The sequence below is a fragment of the Panulirus ornatus genome, chromosome 20, assembly GCF_036320965.1.
Source record: "Panulirus ornatus isolate Po-2019 chromosome 20, ASM3632096v1, whole genome shotgun sequence".
Lineage (NCBI taxonomy): Eukaryota > Metazoa > Arthropoda > Malacostraca > Decapoda > Palinuridae > Panulirus > Panulirus ornatus.
The window spans coordinates 51,617,907-51,637,065 of record NC_092243.1 but is presented as its reverse complement, the minus strand read 5'-3'; the positions used below and the strand labels follow the sequence as shown (position 1 = coordinate 51,637,065).

Below are 19,159 nucleotides of genomic sequence, written 5' to 3'. Positions count from 1 at the left end.
TAAGATCCAACTCCCCTCCAGATGGGCGTAATATGTGCCAATCTGGTGTTGCTGCTGGGGATGAACCTGCGGCCCACAACACACTAGGTGCTGGAGAGTGGATAGAGACGAGGAGTGGTAGTCACCTGAGCCTCGGTGCTCGTAAACACCTAGTGTGGTGCTGGGGAGACGAGTCAAGGCCTAGCTAGTGTTGGCAGGGGCCAGGATGTGGTGGTTGTGAGTTTCGTTAGGTGTAATGGTGTAGGTCACAGTGGTAATGGAGGGAGGTTGATAGTGTGTGGGTCTTTTGAGGTTATAGGAATAATGGTGATAAATGATTATGATGGTTGTGGTAAACTGTGGTGGGTGTGGTGGACGGAAGGGTTGGTGGTCATAGAGCTGGTGGTGGTGGTGGCTGTGATGATGATAATGATACTGGTGATTATATGTGACGATCGCGCTATTGGTGTTCAGGTCTTGCTTGCTTGTTTGTATGGTGGAGGATTATCTGGTTAGCTGGGTACTGAGGCTTACGGCCCATCAACAACCAAGGTTAGGCCGTCTTAACCACCTATTCAAAATTCTTGTACATCTCCTTTGGATGTATTAGATCATTCTAATACCCTACACACACAAACGTATGTGGAGGAGTGTGTCAGGGTAGAGGGGTTGGGTGTGTACATCAGGAAGGGAGGGCGAAGCGAGTGTAAAAGGACATGGGACGTGGGAGGTGGACGGGAAGATAACATAGTGTACGGGTAGGGAGTCACATGACTTACGCTTCAGAAAGATCCGGAACCATCAGCCAGTATGCAGAAATTCATCCATGATATTTGCCTTGTGTTCTTCGAGACCACATCTATACTATATGATATATTTTTTTTTGGTAACTATATCATTATAGCCGACTTATAACAGCGTCATCTAAGCAGTATTTGTATCAGCTCTCCCATTTTTTGTCATGATTTTCCATGAATTTTTATCCTTCCAGAAGTGTATCGCTCAGACGAAACGCATCGTTCTTAAATGATTGGCTCATACCAGTTTCCATGATCAAATCCATACTCGATAGTGAAGATTATGTAAAATAAAGCATCCAGCAGTGCGGAATAACTAGATTTAATTCTTAAAATAAGTATTATCTCTTTTTAATATTCTATTTGTCTTTTGTAGATTATATTCCTAAATGAATATCATATGTTGTTTGACACGATTATTTACATTCGGAGCACACGGGTCCTACCTTGCCTTTAAATATTATTAAGATTATACCTCTTGTTGCTTATGAATTCGCCTGTCCTAAGAATTTCGTAGAGAACAGTGGTATGCTGGATTACAGACAAGTTTAAGTGCAGAATAGCGTCTCCTCGCTGGTCACACGAAGCGCCATGTTTGTATACGGTTCACGAACGCCGACTGACTTGCAAGTGTCCGTGTGACTCCATCTGTACAGTATCTGTGTGCGAGAATCATTATGCGATAGTGTTTACTGGGTTAAGATACACAGTGAATAGTTTGAGTGGGTAGTGGTTGGTAATTTGGCAGTTAGGGACCATCACCATGACGTGATCCTATTGTTACTTGTTGATGCAAGTTGTCTCAGTTTGGTGTAAACCCCCGGTGAGGCAAGTTGCCTCAGCTGAGGGTGAGGCAAGTTGCCTCAGCCTAGTGTATCTTCCCGAGGGAGAGGCAGGTTACTTCCGTCCACGTGTACTATTCCCAGGGTGATGCAAGTTGCCTCACTAGCGTAGCAGCCGGACGGTGGTAGGAGTCGTGTGGTGTGAGTGTCCTGGGAAGTAATATGATAGTGTTTAGTGATCTCATCTTGACAGTAGACTAGAGTAGCCCAACACGTAAATAGAAGATGTAGCACAAAACTGTTGGAATTGTGAAGTGTAAGAACAAAGATAGACAAGTTGTAAGTGCTGAAATATATAGGTATAGAAAATAAGCGTAATACAGACTGGTGTCAAGTGTAATTTCGAAAACAGAAAAGAGCGCAATTAAAGCACAGGTAGACAGACGGATGTAAAGAGTGAGGACGAGTGCAGACCCGAAGAATGGGTATATATAAAAAAAAAAAGCGTACAGTGTAGATGCAAGAGTAGATAAACCAAGTGTAAGTAAAGAATAAAAAGAAGACGGCAAGGACGATCGCTTGTAAAGTGTAAGTGCAGAAACTTATAAACTAAAGGGGTAAGTCAAGAATGAATAAGTAAGAAATGGAACATCAAACAAGTATAAAGTGTAAGTACAAAGACCAACAAACGTAAAATGTAAGTGGAAAAACATAAACACTTAAAATTTAAGTGCAAAAGAGTTGCTTAAAAGTGTAAGTGCAAATTGAAATGTTTCAATTATGTAAGTTCGAAAATAGGTAAGTGTGAAGTACCATTGCAAAAATAGATAAGCATAAAGTACAAGTGCAAAAACAGTTTAGCATAACGTGTACATGCAAAAACAGCATGCGAAAGTTATAAATGCAAAAACAGACAACTTAAAAGAGTAAGTTCGAAAACAGATAAAGTGTACAAGTGCAAAAGCAGAAAAGTGTCAAGTGTATTTGTGTGTGTAGAAAAAAAAAATTAGTGCAAAATGAAAGTGTAAGAGTAGATAAGCTTTGGGTGTTAGTGCAAAAAGAGACTTTAAAGTCTAGGCCTAAAATGTAAGTATAAGAACGGACGAGTGTAAACTGTAAATGTAAAAGTAGACAGGTGTGAAAAATAATTACAAAAACAAACAGGCGTAAATTTACTGCAAACTCAGATAAACATGAAGCGTAAATGGACTAAACAAAAACACAAAATGTTAAATGATAGATAGGCGTACAGTGTAAGTGCAAAAAGAAACGAGCGTAAAGTGTAAGTGCCAAACGAGACAACACTACAGTGCACGTGCAGGGACATACAATTGAAATTTACGTGCGCAAACACTGGCAAATGTGACGTGTTAAGTGCAAAAAATAGCCAAGCAAAAATTGTGAATGAAATTAGCTTTGCTACGTTGAAGTGTTAGTGTGATGGAGTAATAAGAGGACCAGCTGGCAGTCTTCTTATACCAGGTGAAGAAGTTTTTCGTTTTTATTACTTTTTTATTAATCTAACCTCTGTCTCTTGTGCAGTGTCTCGTCTTAATATAATCTTCTTGCTTAAGAACTGTTCGTTTTAGAGGTGAAATGCAGGTCTCTGTATACGCAAATGGTCTTGCAGTTGTGTGATTTCTTCCGAAAATGATCACGTGAACTGACCTCATACCACGAAACCTGACCTGTGCTCCTCTTGGGGTAGCCTTACCTACTTGACTCGTGGTGGTGTTGGTCATATGAGAAGTCTTCACCAGAGTCCAGGGAGTGCAGGTGTGGCTGGGTCTGGCAGCAACATAATGTGTCCTCAACACTACATATATCCTGACCCTCTCTCACTGATGGTAGTCATGATAAGCCTTCTCACCGTGTCTAGAATAACGAAAAATTACGTATTCTTTATTCGCATAACATATGAGCGCCTAAGCCTTGGAAATGCTGATATGAAAGCATGAAGGAAGTTGTCTTAGACATTGATCGTTACGCGACTAATCCTTCTCTCTCTAAATAAGCTCTCTCGTATGTTGTAAGCTCTCTCATATATGTTGGAAGCTCTCTCATATATGTTGTAAGGACTTAGTGCATGAAACTTGCTCATAAAGATTCTGAAGCAGGTAATATGATACGGATGAACCGCTTTTTACTGATGTAATACGCAACATAATGTAAAGCGCCTGCTAGTATGAAAATAGTACATTTTTTATTTTATGTTGTCGACTGCAGGACAAAAGTAGAGATTTTATTGACAGTCGTTAACAGGGAGCTGTTTTTGACCATTCTTATTTAGACGTTCTGCCTTCCATATGCTAATACATGTTACTGAAGAGAAAACGGAATTGTATTTTGTTGTGTCGTTTTTCATTATTTACACGTATAATGTCTCGTAAATCTCTACATGTACAGTGTTCTCCTATATCGAATTCTTGTCCGTAATTCTGTCTGATATCCGCTGCTGGAGGATATCAGATCCTCTTTGCTATGTAACGTCCGCCTAGTCGCCTTAATCCTCTTAGATTTCATGTGGTTCCAGTTATGCCAGAGTGGCTTCACTCTCAGTGCGACATCAGACACTGTCTTTGCTTACCCTAGTACCTCCCCCATCCTCATCTTGCTAATATCCCAAGCATCCTCCTGTGTGTTGTATTGTCGCCTTGCCTTACCTACATTACTAATGTCTCCAACCATCTCCCTCGTGATGTATTGTGCTCCTCTCCTTCACCAAGACATCTCGGAGCCGCTGGTTTGGGCATTGCGCAGCCTCTGACCAGTGTGGTGATCTGTGTCTTTGCCCCCCCCCCCCCCAACACACACACACACACACACACACACACACACACTAGCCCATGCCAGGTGCCCATTATATCGACCATCCCTTAGGGAAGGATGAACAACTGGATCGATTGTGGACCGGTTGCTGCGACCAGGATTCGAAGGTATGCTGGTCTGATCCCAGGCGGCACCTGCATAATGGTCAGTAACGCTAACCACTACGCTAAATGTGTGTGTGTGTGTGTGTGTGTTTTTCCCTGGAGCTATGGGGTTGTTCATGATACTTCCAGTATAGAGGCATTGATTTAAACGTATCCATGATGTTAGTAGAGCCGAAATTTTGTAAGTAAATGATGTAATAATTCGCATTCAGGTCAGAAAATTATGTCGTGTATTGTGCATGATATTTGAGGTCTGTCAGAGTGGGACGAGTGTGGGACAGCTGTATTGTGCATGATACTGAGGTCCGCCAAAGTGAGATAAATGAGAAACCTATATTGTACATGATATTAGGTCTGTCAGTGTGGGACAACTGTATTGTGCATGATATTAGGTCTGTCAGTGTGGGACAACTGTATTGTGCATGATATTAGGTCTGTCAGTGTGGGACACATGCACTATAATGTGTTTATATTAGGTATTGGTAACTTGTCCCTTAACTTCACGTGTATATATTCTTTATTTTCATCATTGCTATTTATATGATGATTTTTCGCATCATCGTGATGATTGTGTTATAATGCGTCAGTTTTACCAACGACAAATATCATTAGAAAGTTAAATTGGTGACGCAGTTGTAACAGTTGGCTGGGCGTGTTCATGGCAATAATGCGCTGGGTGTGTGTAGCTGAATAGTCTCATGGCAGTAATTGCTTTACTTATGCTATCACATGGGCTACTGACCCACAGTTCCAATTTTTCCTTCACGGCAAAATATATAATTTGACTTGTAACTGGATATCTGAGTCATGATACTAGAGGTAAACTGTGTTCATCCTGGACATGATAAAGTATACAGTCTTAATATTACCGTTCCTCAGTAAATGTCATATTCGCCATTTCCGCATTAACGAGGTAGCGCTAAGAACAGAGAACTGAGCCTTAAAGGGAGTATCCTCACTTATCCCTCCCCCCATCTCTGTTCCTCCTTTTGGAAAATAAAAAAGGAAAAAAATGGGAGGGGAGGATTTCCAGCCCCCCGCTCCCTCCCCTTTTAGTCGCCTTTTACGACACGCGGGGAATACGTGGGGAAGTATTCTTTCTCCCTTATCCCCAGAGAGAGAGAGAGAGAGAGAGAGAGAGAGAGAGAGAGAGAGAGAGAGAGAGGATAATAACTTATACTGTCATAACGTCTGGGAAGTCAGTTAGCATGTAATGCCTGTATGGCAGACACATGTTAGACAACACCGATTTCCTCACAACAATCAGTGTTGTCTAACATGTGTTGCCAGGGTTTGTTGATCTTACCGCGTGTGTGTGTGTGTGACAGACAGACAGGGTCACATAGACGATGAGGGGGAGTGTGTGTGTGTGTGTGTGTGTGAGGGGAGAAGGCCGCTGGTCCAGGCCAGAATAATCTTGCCTGCAGTGGACACAACGCCTATAATTCTCTGACACGTCAGTTCCTTGATATATCCCACCCATCAGAAGGACGTGTCATCATACACGATCATACATTAACATGATAAGACCTTTCCCTCGGAATGTAATATATATATATTTAACGATCAGTCGTTCTTCGTCATACGTGATTGGCCACCGACAGATATCTGGCTCATCTGTAATGATAGCAATGGAAAGAAACGTGAGGTATTGTCTGTGACTCATTGTGAGTCTCACTGCGACGTGCAGAATGAGGTCATCAGGACCTCATTCCCCTCATGAATGTTGGTCTCATGGTGGGACATTGTTGCCTTTTCTCACACAGGCTTGTGAATAGCCCCCCCCCCCCCTGTGGAAATGGGTTTAATATCACATAACATTAGCAAATATGAATAAACATAATATGAATATTTGGGCAGAAACACGCATGCATTTTCTGCTCCAGAAATACAGAAATATTAATCTATATGAATGATTTTGGTCCTCACACACACACACGCACGCCACATGGACCACATATATACCTTGGAGAGGCCTGCATTATGATGATAAAGACCCTCAGAGCTTGTGTGTTGATTCAACACAAGCAGTTTGTTCATGCTCATATCTGCATTTAATCCAGAGTGTAATTTACCTAAGGACAAATGCAGTGGTGTTTGTGTATGCCATCACTGCTGGGGTGCGAGCAGTTCTTGAGAAGACTAGATAATCTAGAGAAGACTAGATAATCTAGGTTGGTTCTTGAGAACCAACCTAGATTATCTAGTCTTCCAAACATTAAATTATATTGATCATGGTTACTATACGCTGACGAGGCTTGAATCAATAGGTAAGAAATGCACATGACGTGCTACTTACAGCTGTACAAGTGAAACATTCCGTCGAAAACCATTATGAGAATTGCTTATCAAGTGGTGGTCTTCTAATGGTTTGCAGTCTGTCCCGAATGATGGTGTCCGTCAGTTTTCCAGCTGCAGACTTTAAGCATAATTGGATGATAATTTCTGGATGATAAAATTTTGAATATCTATGTTACATTCGGAAACATCCATTCCTATGGAACTCTCACTGTAGCTAAGAACAGTTGATCGTGGATGAGACTTGTCAGGGTCTGTCGTTTTGTTTACTTTTATTCCATGTATTGTTTATAGTGCGTCTTCAACTATTATACCAAGACGTTGTTGAACGTTTACCTCTCTTGACAGTGAAATTAGATACGGAACATGAGTGATTTCTTCAGTCGCAAATACAGATACAAAATGTGATTTAAGATTTTTGCCATAGCTTCGTTGTCTTGTCCCAAGTCACTGTTTTCCAGTTAATCAGTTAACCAATTGACTGGATAATGACTCTTTTTGCTTTTATCATAATCATATAACTCCATAGGATTTCCTTTGCTGTTTTTGGCTACATGTGCTTCATACTGAGGTTTAATTCTCTTAGCGTAAATTATGCAAATTTGCGTAAAGAACTATCATTTTGATTGTTGGTCTCTTTGCGTTTCCCTTTTTGCTACTTTCTCGGACAACAAGCATTTTCTTATTTCATCGTTCCACCAGTTTGGCTTCGTTTTCGAGACAGACCGTCTAAAGCTCATTGGCACAAACGTTCCCTCTGCTGCTTTGTAAGTTCTACCGAAATGTTCCCAGTTACGTTCATGTTTCCATTGACCATATCATCCCAGATTTACCTGTCGAGAGCAGCGGGAAGATAGGTAAAAATTTACAATTCTAAAATCTAGTATTATTCCTCGACTTTCATGTTGACCAACACTGCATGTAGTGTAAGAAATGACCTCAGAAGTACTTTGTCGATGATCACTCATGCCAAACTTTTTTCTCCAGCTTCCACATTAGTAACGAGATTCTCCCTTGTAGCTACAGATGTAAATCTAACGCGTCCTCGTAGCGAGCAGGTTTGTCAGCTAATTGGATTAGATCATTGTCAAGCATATTAAGGCAGAGTCCGCTCCCGCAGCCACTGGAAAGAGATTCTCTGCACTTAGACATGCGTGTGTTAAAGTCTCCTCCTGTGGTCAAATCGTGTTCATTACTGGCTTCTGCTAACGAGTCTTATAGTGTTTCATCTACCTTTGGTGTCTGTGCAGGAGGTGTGTGGTGTAAATTAGTCTTATTATTGTTTCATTGCGAAGCTTATCTTTAATTTCGACAAAAACGAAGTCGATGTAGATAATGGTTACAACACTTTTTTTCTTTTCACATGATTAAGGCACCATACTGCCCCCTGATTGATGATGTATGGTGTGGCTAGCTCAGGTCAGGAACCACACTATCCCTTAACTAATGGTTTATGCTGTTGCTAGCCCAGGTCAGGCGTCACACTATCCCTCTAACTGATGATGATTGGTGTTGCTAGCCCAGGTCAGGCGTAACACACTCCCCTGACGAATGATGTGTTGTGTGACCAGGTCAGGCAACGCACTTTCCAATCACGGATGATGTATGGTGTAGACAGCCCAGACACTACACTGTCTCTTGCCACTCTACCCATGTCTCAGTATCTCTTAACATCATGTTCTGTCTGTCTCAGTATCCCCAACATCACTATACCCATGTCTCGTCATCCTTAGCATTATGTACGTGTCGCATTATCCTGAACACACTATACCCATGTCTCATTAGCTTGAACATCACTATACCTGTGTCTCATTTTCTGTATCATCTCTGTACACATTTCTCATTTTCCATATCATCTCTATACCCGTGTCTCATTATCTGTACCATCATACCTCTACCCATATCTCATTTTCTTTAATATGACTCGTACCAGAGTTTCATCATCTGTAGCATCACTACATCGTTGTCTCTTTATCTCTAACATCATGTCTTTGTCTCCACAGCCGCTGGCGCCTCCCTCTTAGGCCGGTGAGTACCCGATTACTTCTGTGTTATCATGTAGCCAGTCTCTTTGTACAGAGTTACTCATGTCGAGATGTGTTTTACACGTTTGTTCAAATGTTTATTGGAAGATGGGAAGATCATGTCTTGGTACATGCATCAAACATAACCGTGCACAACATGAGACAAGTCAGCCGTTACTGTGTTGGCCAGTTTACGTTAGATGAGAATTCATAACAAGGACTTCAGTCCCTCAGATGAAGTGGCAAGTTGTCCCTCCTTCATAGCTGTCTCTAGGTTTATTATGATTAACTCCGTTCATAATAATTTCCAAGTCGTTGCTGTCTACGTATTGTATTAGATAATTATGATCATATGATTACCACAAAAGTACTTGAATTTTTGTGTTCCCTCGTGAAACACACACACACACACAGACTCATAACGAATGGTGCAGTCGACATTATATCACATCTTAGGTCCCTGCACTTAACCTAAGCTGAACATATTGTCTGATGTCGAACGCGGGATCAGCAATAATTCTTGGACTGTCAGATGAATTATTCCTCATGAATGGTTCTCCATTTTTCAAGGATAGGTTGTTCAGTGTTATTCATGATGTCTAGACCAAAGCTAGATATAGTTTTTTGTCCTCGATGTGTCAACAGGGGATGACCTGATGTTTACTGTTGTAACACTAAGATGTCATAAGAGATGGAGAGTATAGGACATGAGTTGGCTGTGTGTAGCTGTTGTGATGGCTGAGGTTGTGGCTATGTGGGTGTAGTGATGGCTGGTTGTGTGTGGTTGTAGGTAAAAGGATTGGCTGTGTATACTAGGGAGTTGTGAAGGTTGTGTTGTGGGTATAGGTGTAATTACTAGCTATGTGTACGTGTTTGTTGTGAATGTTGATTGTGTGTGGGTGTAGGTGTAGGTCCTGGCTGTGTGTATGTGGGTGTTTTGATGGTCGACTGCTTATGGTGGCTGGAAGCGTGGGTTGTGGTAATATGTGCGTGGCTCTTATGGATGGAATGATGCATGTGGGTTCAGACGAGCATAATCAAATAACCTCAACACAACACTGTTAGCAAGCTGGATATTACTGCAACAAAGGATAATCCTGACAGATACGTCCAGCAGTCATGGACCGATGGCCACATTAGTTACGGTCGAAAACTCGCATCTCTATGTACCCTAGACTGCAAGACTATATAGATCCTAGTGACCCATGCAATTTCTTGAGAGACTGGTTGCTTATGGTCGTGCACTACAAAAATGCTTAATGATTTCATACCACGTAAAGCAGTATATGAATCTCCAGGAAATTTAGTATGAAGCAATGGTAGTAAACAGGTTCATCAACTTGATTTTATTGGCACCCAGAGAACAGCCATCGTACCAGCACGCAACAGTGAAGGTACCATGACTTAACGACCCTGTAACAGGCTTAACTGTTAACATCTCCTGGATTATCTTGGCCATAGGGCCACACAGGAGCCACAGGTCACCAGTTGCTTGGCCACATAATGCTCCACGCATTACTATTGACTTAGTCACAAGAGAACAGAGGGGCCTCTGGTCACAAGAGAACAAAGGGGCCTCTGGTCACAAGACAAGAGAGGAGCCTCTGGTCACAAGACAAGAGAGGAGCCTCTGGTCACAAGACAAGAGAGGAGCCTCTGGTCACAAGACAACAGAGGGGCCTCTGGTCACAAGACAACAGAGGGGCCTCTGGTCACAAGACAACAGAGGGGCCTCTGGTCACAAGACAACGGAGGGGCCTCTGGTCACAAGACAACAGAGGGGCCTCTGGTCACAAGTGACTCGGCCACAGGGTCAGGCAAGGGCCACACGTATCAAGTGTCATATAAAGCGTTACAAAGAGCGACATTGTGAGGGCAGAAGCTGGTAGTAAAGGTTCCCAGTCCTCCGTGATTCTGATGTATTCATGCTGGTTGTATTTCTGTTTCTCCAAAGTTCTGATTTAATTGTCGTGTCACGCTTTCATCCCGGGAGAGACCAGCGGTGCAGAAGAAAATAGATCCTTTATCATCGCTCAAAATAGTAATCTTCTTTTTCTCGTTAAGTCTTATTGTTTGGCGATGTTTGGAAACCCATTTATAAAATGCTTCTCGTTGATGAAACATATATGCCTTCGAAATGTGGAAAAGTACCACAATGATAGAACACAACCAGGACTGTTCCTCTACGTTGTAAATGGGAACATGTGGCCAGCAACTGTACGTAGTGTACGTAGGACAATATTTCTTCACTCCTGTGATCGCAAGTTTGTCTGTCTGTCTATGAAAACGTTAGCGCGATACGTGATATAAACTTACATACCTTATGTCTTGCCACTATACATAGTGTGTGTAGAATATTATTTCTTCACATGTCATTACGATAACTTGAATATATATGACCTTCATACTTACACTGCTGGTACTTCACTGTACATGTGACGAACTGATCAGATTAAGGATACGTAGCTACATAGGTTTACGAGTTGATCACGTTAGAGTTATTTTCTTGCAAGTGTTATAACTAAGATGTGTTGGATGACGAGTCCAATATTTTAATATCTATATATTAGACGACAACAGTTGTCTCTGCATTTGAATTTTGGGAAATTAATGAGATCATCAGCTTCTTTTTCCGGCAGTATATTTAACGTAGATGTATCTTCTGTACATTTACTATACGAAAGAAGGAATGCCAAGTTCAGTTTTACATCCTGAATCCATCTAGTGTTAACGAATGAGCGAGTGTTTACCTACTGGTGTGGTAACAGCGTTGGTTCTTATTAGTGATTATAACTCAGTAGTATCATGATGGGAGACAAAAGAAAGAGCCGTATTGTGAAAGTTTCTTTCCTGTTTGGAGAAGTGTAAGGTGTCAGTGAAGGGGATCTGAAATACATGATAGGTCAGACACTAGACAGAGAGTAGCAAACAAAGAAGGGAAAAGACTCGTAAACAGATATAAAGACAGAAAGTGAAACATACAAAAATATAAACTACCTCTGACGTAAGCCAGAAAGAGGAAACACCACAACAGAAGATGAAGGACAGAAACAAACACAAAAGACGATGATGGACGGAAACGTACCCAACAGAAAGCGATGGACAGAAACATAAGCAGTGGATGATGATAGACAGAAACATACCCAACGGAAGATGATGGACACATAAAAGCAACAGAAGATGATAGACACACAAAAAAACAGAAGATGGACGATGATACAAAGAGACGACATGGAAGCTGGAACAATAGACAAACAGTTCTTAACCTGTCAGTAATCAATTTGGAGTCGTTGATGAATGACCTGAAAATCTTTACATTGCTATTTTCTGAACATTGTTTTGCCAAGGATGAATAACGTCCACACCGTCGCTTGACCTTGAAAGTGAACTTCACGTTTTCTATGCTTGTGTTCGTAGTTCATTAGTCTCTTCACTGGAATGTTTTGTTTCTGCTTCTGGAGACTCTGACGACTGCAGGTGGAGCTGATCTGTCTGACACCATCAAGCCGTCCACTCTACGTTCAGCTGCCGCTATTTGCTGGTAAAATAACTATCTTGCCGGCACTTAGCCTGAAATCACATAACGTAACATTAGGAGTGCAACTACAGGCATCTAGATACACGAAGCCAGTAAACACACCATTTAATAAGCTGCAGCTGACCTGACATCCGAAGTGACCAGTTAGTGTTGCACTGACTTAGTTGGTCTACCACAGGAACTATATGGGAGTGTAGAAATGGTTCCTACAAGAAGAAATGCAACACGTATGTCAGAAATGCATTTTGACTCGAGTATTTGTTTTGATTGATGAGGGACATCAGTAATGGTCATTATGGAAGAACAGAAGGTAGATCTTGGGGAACACTTAACTGTGATAGATGACATTACTTCCTTGATTATCTAATGATCAGATCTAGAATCTTGGATACCCTAACATGCATTACTACACTTCTTGACCACCATAGATGAAGGCAAGATCAATGTAAGAGACACGAAGGAAAGATAAGGGTATGGAAAGACGTATACTGTAAGGTCGTCTACAGCAGTTTGTATAACTAAACCCCAGTCATCTGTAGCAGGGGTCCATATATCAGATAAACAGAAGGTGTGGAACATAACTAACAGAAGAAACTTGGCGGACGCTGTCGTGGTGATACGTTAGATGGTAAAGCGTTGGCTCTCCTTCCACAGATGTTCCTCTGTGATGTATTGTGCGTTATGTTAAGCCCGTTCCTTGCCAACACGCACACACAATCACGATTACATACGAGTATCTGCGACGAGGAGTTACTAGAAGGCAGGGTATGCTGCGTGATGAATAAGGCTGTTCCTCTCTGCTGCTACGCTCATTACACTCTTGTCAGTCCTGCGTTCATGTACGATTTAATGAGAGGGAGAGAAGCGAGAAATATACAACAGAGAGGGAGGCAAAGAAAATAACGACTAGGAAGAAATAGTGTGAAGTTGAAAATGTTTATCATGAACCCCGCTTTCAGTATTTTGATCGCCTCAAACTTTTTTGAGGTGAGATATGAAGAAAAAAAAATTCTGTCCCAGAAAAGTAGGATTTTTTTTTTCACCGTAATATAAAGTAACTATACTCAGTTCCTTATTCTATTTCCTGAATTAAATGCAACTGAAAAAAAAATAAAGAATTAGAGATAAGACAAATATTTGGCGCGACTGGGTTACTTTCTCCTGGTTACTGAGAGCTGTCGTGGAACCTGGAGGTAAAGTTGGAGACTGTGACATACACAAGTTTCCCCCGCGAGGCTGAAGGTGTTGGAGTCAGCTGTTGGCTACTTGATATTGTGTGTGTGTGTGTGTGTGGGAGCTCGTGTCTTGAGTTTAAAGGTCGTTCGTAAGTGGTCAGGTTGTAGGTCACTCGTACCACAGGTCTGACCTCTGGATAACGAGTCGAGCTTAGATTCCCAGCTGGTGGGGAGGATTGAGCTAACATTCCTTCTAAGTTTTGATCGCTATTCATCCTGGTTTGTGACGCTACTCTTCGTCGCCGGGAAGGATCAAGTTAGGTATTGCCGCCAGGAGTTGAATTGTCTCTTGTCAGGGCCTATTTGGCTACTAAATACACAGTAAATTACGACAATGATCCATGGGTATTACATGTTCGACTAGACCCACTCATAGGGTGAGGGTTAACCTTCTGTTATTGTCAATACCATTATAATGGAACCACATTGTTACCAACTTCGTGTAAGAGGCGGCTGTTGGCAACACGGCTTGGGTCAGCTGGGAGGGATTGTGGGGGTGGGGGTGGGGGGGGGGAGAAGTAGGGTGACTGGCTGACTGACTGACTGACCCGTCCCCCAGAAATCAGTGCTCATATAAACCCCACAAGCGATAACCGGGAGCACATTACATAGGATTGGAGCCCATCTGGGGTCATAACTGGGGATTGGCCTTTATGACGAGTGTAATGTGTTGTGATGTGTTGTGTGATAATCAGCAAATGGTCTGAGAAGAGAGCGGGTTGACCCACAGCTGTAACAACCTTCCGCTGAATCCTACCAAATATTTTTGCTCAGAATCACAGCAAAATTGTTCTTCCTCAAGTCGAGAAATCTTTATGAAAAGAATGTGTGCTGAATTTGACTTCTTTTGCAGCTAAATCTTCATGATCTGTTTTGCCCGCGCCATGTTGGACATTTTAAAAAGCAACATAGAAACCTGTATCACAGCCTGTGAAAGACATGCATATCATTAACCCAGACCTCTGTCCTCTCCTGTAACAGGGGTTGTCCCGGTCATATAACCTTCCTGTCACACCACAGAAACATCGACCCAGAACCCTGTCCTCTCCTGTGAGAGAGGTTGTCCCGACCACAACCTTGTCAGCGTACCACATAAATATTCACTGACTAAGTGGTGTGCCACAAGGATCAGTCTTGGGACCAATTCACTTTCTCATATGTATTAAGATTACTGATAATGAGCGGTATTGTATGATATAATTTGCAGACGAAACTAAGCTGCGAAATAAATCTACAACAGAAACGGAATGTCTGCAGCTTGAAACTGGTAGACAAACTGTAATGTTGAAGAAGCGAAAGTCTGTTGTCGGTTCCATCATTAATAATGATCACGGTGATTTACTGAAAATAAGACGATAAATGGCTCTTAAGGTTATATTTCTTAAATACATCAGTAAGATCGGGAATCTAAACATGGAAGGCGAAAGTCAGCTGAAGACAGTGTTATGAATCGATGTATATATCATTAACCTCAATTCAGTGGGACAGAAATGTACCCATGATCTTCAGGTAGAACATTAGACGACGAATCGCAATACGAGAAACTGATCTGCATCTTATTTATTAAATGAATTATGATAGTGAATGCTATGACGCAGTGGAGGGAGCTCTCTACATGGCGCATCTGCATAATGAGAGACTCGAAAAGAGTTAGTTACATGAGACCTGGAAGCTCTAGGTCAGCAGGGTACCTACAGCAGGGAGGCTGCTCGCATAGCCACACTGTGTATATGAACAGTTCGTGGTGGTATGGGCCAGAAGGAGAGCTTAGGTTTTGCACCGTCTTCTGAGGTGATTCATCTTGAGGTGTAGGGAGGCTGGTACCCACCTGGACCTACCAGGATGTCGGTATACCACCTTGCTAAAGGTAGACCACACACTACTTGGTGTGATGTTCTCTCACCACACGTCACACCTCTCACCAGGGTTCAGAAAGTCACAGTGTACTCCAGAAGATTCGATTGTACCATCATTACTTTCATATGTATGATATTATTTTTTCTTGTAACTTTCTTAAATTGCTTATTGATCGGATCTTATTATCGTTGATAATAATTTTTAGCACCTAGCGAAATGAAAGCATGATGGACTGAACGATTTAATTAAGAAATTTAGAATTGAACAATTCGAATTAGTTCAAATTATACCGTTGTGTTTTTCAGCTGATTTTTGAAATGGAAACAAAATTTTCACCACGACACAAAAAAGCAAGATGTTGTATTTACAAAAAATTTTGGTCTTACAACTTCAGAGCTTCTTTTGTTCGGCTGTTGCACCATGATGGCTGCGCACCAGTCAGGAGCAGGGATACGATGGACTAATTTGAGTTAAAAGTTCTTGAACGTGACCGCACTCCTTTACGTCAGTGTATGTGGAATGATGTGGCCTGGGAACTACTTAAAGTATATACCAATATTCATATACGGATATCAAGGATTTACAATATGATGCCCGAAGAATAACTGAGATGTGTATGATAACCCATGAATAGTGCTGACTGAAGTATGTTTTCGCGACGATATTCTTCTCAGCAAAGCTGTGAGGTGTAAGATGGAAATCAAACCTACAAAGAGGAGAGATGACAATGCCTTGCATTCACGGGTAACCAGAAGCCTTCACGGAGAAATGAATTTCGTGAAGACTTAATGTGGACCAGGAGGCATCATGCGTGAGGACACTTGGTTCTGGTGGAGAGTAATGAAGGGCTGGAGGCGGGAGCTGAGAAGTACGGACATGAGGAAGAACGAGCTGGGAGAGAGAGGGTACAGCTGTGATGGAAGGGTTAGGCATCAAGCGCGAAGGGAGAAAGGGAGGATGTGAGAGAGTAGAGAGGGAAATTTAGATATAATTAGGCGTGGTAAATTGAGTAATGAGGAGAGGAGAGTAAAGGAAGAGTTGGACATTGGGTTATGAGGTTGTAAGGCAGGGCAGAGGAGAAGCAAGGATGAGACAGAGAATATGATGGAAGAGAGGCGTTCGATAGGAGGGTGAAGAAGGAAGGATTAGATGAACAGGAAGGGAGGAAGGGAATAGGGAAAGAAAGGCATATGGAGTGGAAGAGAGAGTAGAGAAGATGGGAAGGAAAGGAGAGAGAGAGAGAGAGAGAGAGAGGAAATACCTTCTTACTCATGAATATTTAAGACGTGATTTCGCCGGAAGGCAAGGCGGGGCTAGAGCGTTGTGTTTACCGCAAGATGATGTAGTATTACGAAGAACGAGTCGTGTGAACTACATGTTGTCAAGCATTGTGTATGATATGAAGAGATTATAGATTTGTGAACTGAGAGCTAGCAGACCACGTATGGATGAGGCAGAAAGAAAAGACAGTTGCTTGCACCAAAGGCGTAGCACTTGACAGCCACACTGAAATGCTGGTTTCATCGTGCAGCCGTCGCCAATCCTATCGATACCCAGGCGGGTAGTACCGGTAATACACCTCCCTTGTCGGCGGCTGCTTGTCATGTACCATCTACCAGAGGTGAGGAGGAGGAGAGCTGAGGAAGGGAGGGAGAGAGGGAAAGAAAGAGGACGGCTGATACAAATTTGGAATGATAATCATTAATTTGGAGATCGAGGGAGTTGAAACCTCGTCCTAAGGTGACGTTAGAGGATAACACCCAGGTCGGTAAATAGTAGAACAGTTCTCTTGTTCTCTAGTCGTGTTGCTAAAGGTCTGTCTGCAGTATAAAGCCCTCCTTGTTGCACCACCAAAGTACACAATACTGTTGATTACCTGTGCCTCAGAGAGCATAACTTGTGTCCCCTCACACCAGCAGACGACGCAACCTCCTAAGGTCATCGTGTGTGAACTTAGCCTTACTTTTGGAAGCTGAGATGACGCTGATGTTTCCTTCGTGGCCGATGTTAAAGGAACATTGAGGGCACATGTAACACCCCTGCCATAGGTTGCCAGGCACGGTGTATGTAACCAGTGAAAAACAATGTTAGTTGTTTACTACGTCAGAGACCCAGAGGGGATTACGGGTCCTTGACTCCCTCCCTCAGAAGGATTCTCCTCAACGAGAAGGATCAGACACCATAAAATGACACAGTCGTCTCGGCAGTATACCCAGCTGGATCAAGAACTTTGAGATAAGGTAACTTGGATGGTCAAGTTCTCACACTGCGTCTGGATGTTACAACATTACACTGTTTGCCAGGAGAGTCTGTAGGTATGTGTATGGTGAATTTTGCTGGGACAACAAGCTGTGTTATGAGGCTTAAAGGGGTTTGTATACTGATGAAAAACATCCTGAAAAAGATTACTAAGGGAAGAATAAACATCTTTCTTCTGTGAAGGTAAGGTATTGAGACGTAAGACTGTGGAGAAGCTTATCATTCTAAGAAAAGTTTCAAGAAAGCTGACCCTCCGGTTAGTAAGCTCAGTCAAACTCAGCTTCAAAGAAAGAAATAGAAACAGGAAGTCACTGGACGAGGTTACAGCTTGCTGATGTCATTCATAGATGTAACGACACACATTTCGAGGCTGTTTGATTCTTTGGGACTTTGTCACAAAACAAGAAGGACAAGCCTTATAGGCGTTTGAACAAAGATATATTGTATCTGTTACGATTAGCTATGTGCCAGAAAATAAGTAATTAATCTAAGCTTAGTTATTAAACCTGGATCTACTACAAGCACACAAACCAACTAGAGAAAAAACTCATGAATACTGCACCAAGAACCTGCACACAGCGTCGTGCAAATACAGTAGAAACAAAACAAAAAAAATGCAGTTTATGAAGAGGTTCAGGTCTTCTGACCAGCTTGATGATTACAGGGTACACATGATGGAGCGGCCAGAAAATGAGTGGTGGTGGTAGTGAGAGAGGGTGTGGTAGCCCGTAACCAGTCTCCCGTTAACTAGACAAACACTAAGAGAAAGTAAGGAGGGAGACAAGAAGGGAAAGGAAAGACAGACAGACAAACAAATCGAAATTCAGGCAGAAGAGAGCAGACAAGCAAAAGGACACCCACACACCGAGACGACCACACAGATGAGGAGACTCAGACTAAGACAAATCAGGAAAGAAGCGAGTAAGTGATCTACGTGTAATGTTATGTGACAGCTGCCTCCTACGATTTCAAGAGGCCATTCAGAGAGATGTAGTGGCTCGTAGATTTACCAGTAGAATGGCGCTTAGCCTGGGTAATTAGACGCTTCCCTGGCCTAATCCTTATTCCCAGCTCTTTTACTGCATAAAGATTCCTGTGAGTCTTAGCAATTTACGTACACTGTACGTAGCTCATTAACGTTCAAGGCTGACCTCCGCTGCATCAGCTCATTTCAGTAAGGTATCTGGTAGTTAACTTTAGTAATGGAGGCATTAATAGGTAAGTTAAATCATATCATCTGTTTCACAAATTAGTTTTACAGCATATTGCATGATCCCAGATGATATGAGGTCATGATTCTGGGCTGTACTTGGCATGTAGTCATGGTACCAGATATGAGAACATGGTTCTGGGATGTACTTACAATGTGGTCATGATACCAGAATATATAAGGAAGTCTCTGTGCTGTGCCAGAAGAGGGCCTTGAGTTGTGTCAGGAGAGGGTTCTGTGCTGTGCC

At 42.2% G+C, this 19,159-nt stretch overlaps 1 protein-coding gene across 2 annotated transcripts in view; it reads left to right on the top strand.

The window, feature by feature from the left end:
• The window catches only part of LOC139756006 (aldehyde dehydrogenase, dimeric NADP-preferring-like), a 370,518-nt gene that overhangs the window by 51,406 nt on the left and 299,953 nt on the right, over window positions 1–19,159 (top strand). The window contains exon 1 of one of the 2 annotated variants that reach the window (XM_071674937.1): window positions 8,794–8,817. The exons of the other annotated variant lie outside the window; for it this stretch is intronic. The gene's annotated coding sequence lies outside the window, so the exon portion shown is untranslated. Of the gene's footprint in view, window positions 1–8,793; window positions 8,818–19,159 lie in introns of those variants that run through there. 2 annotated transcript variants of the gene reach the window in all.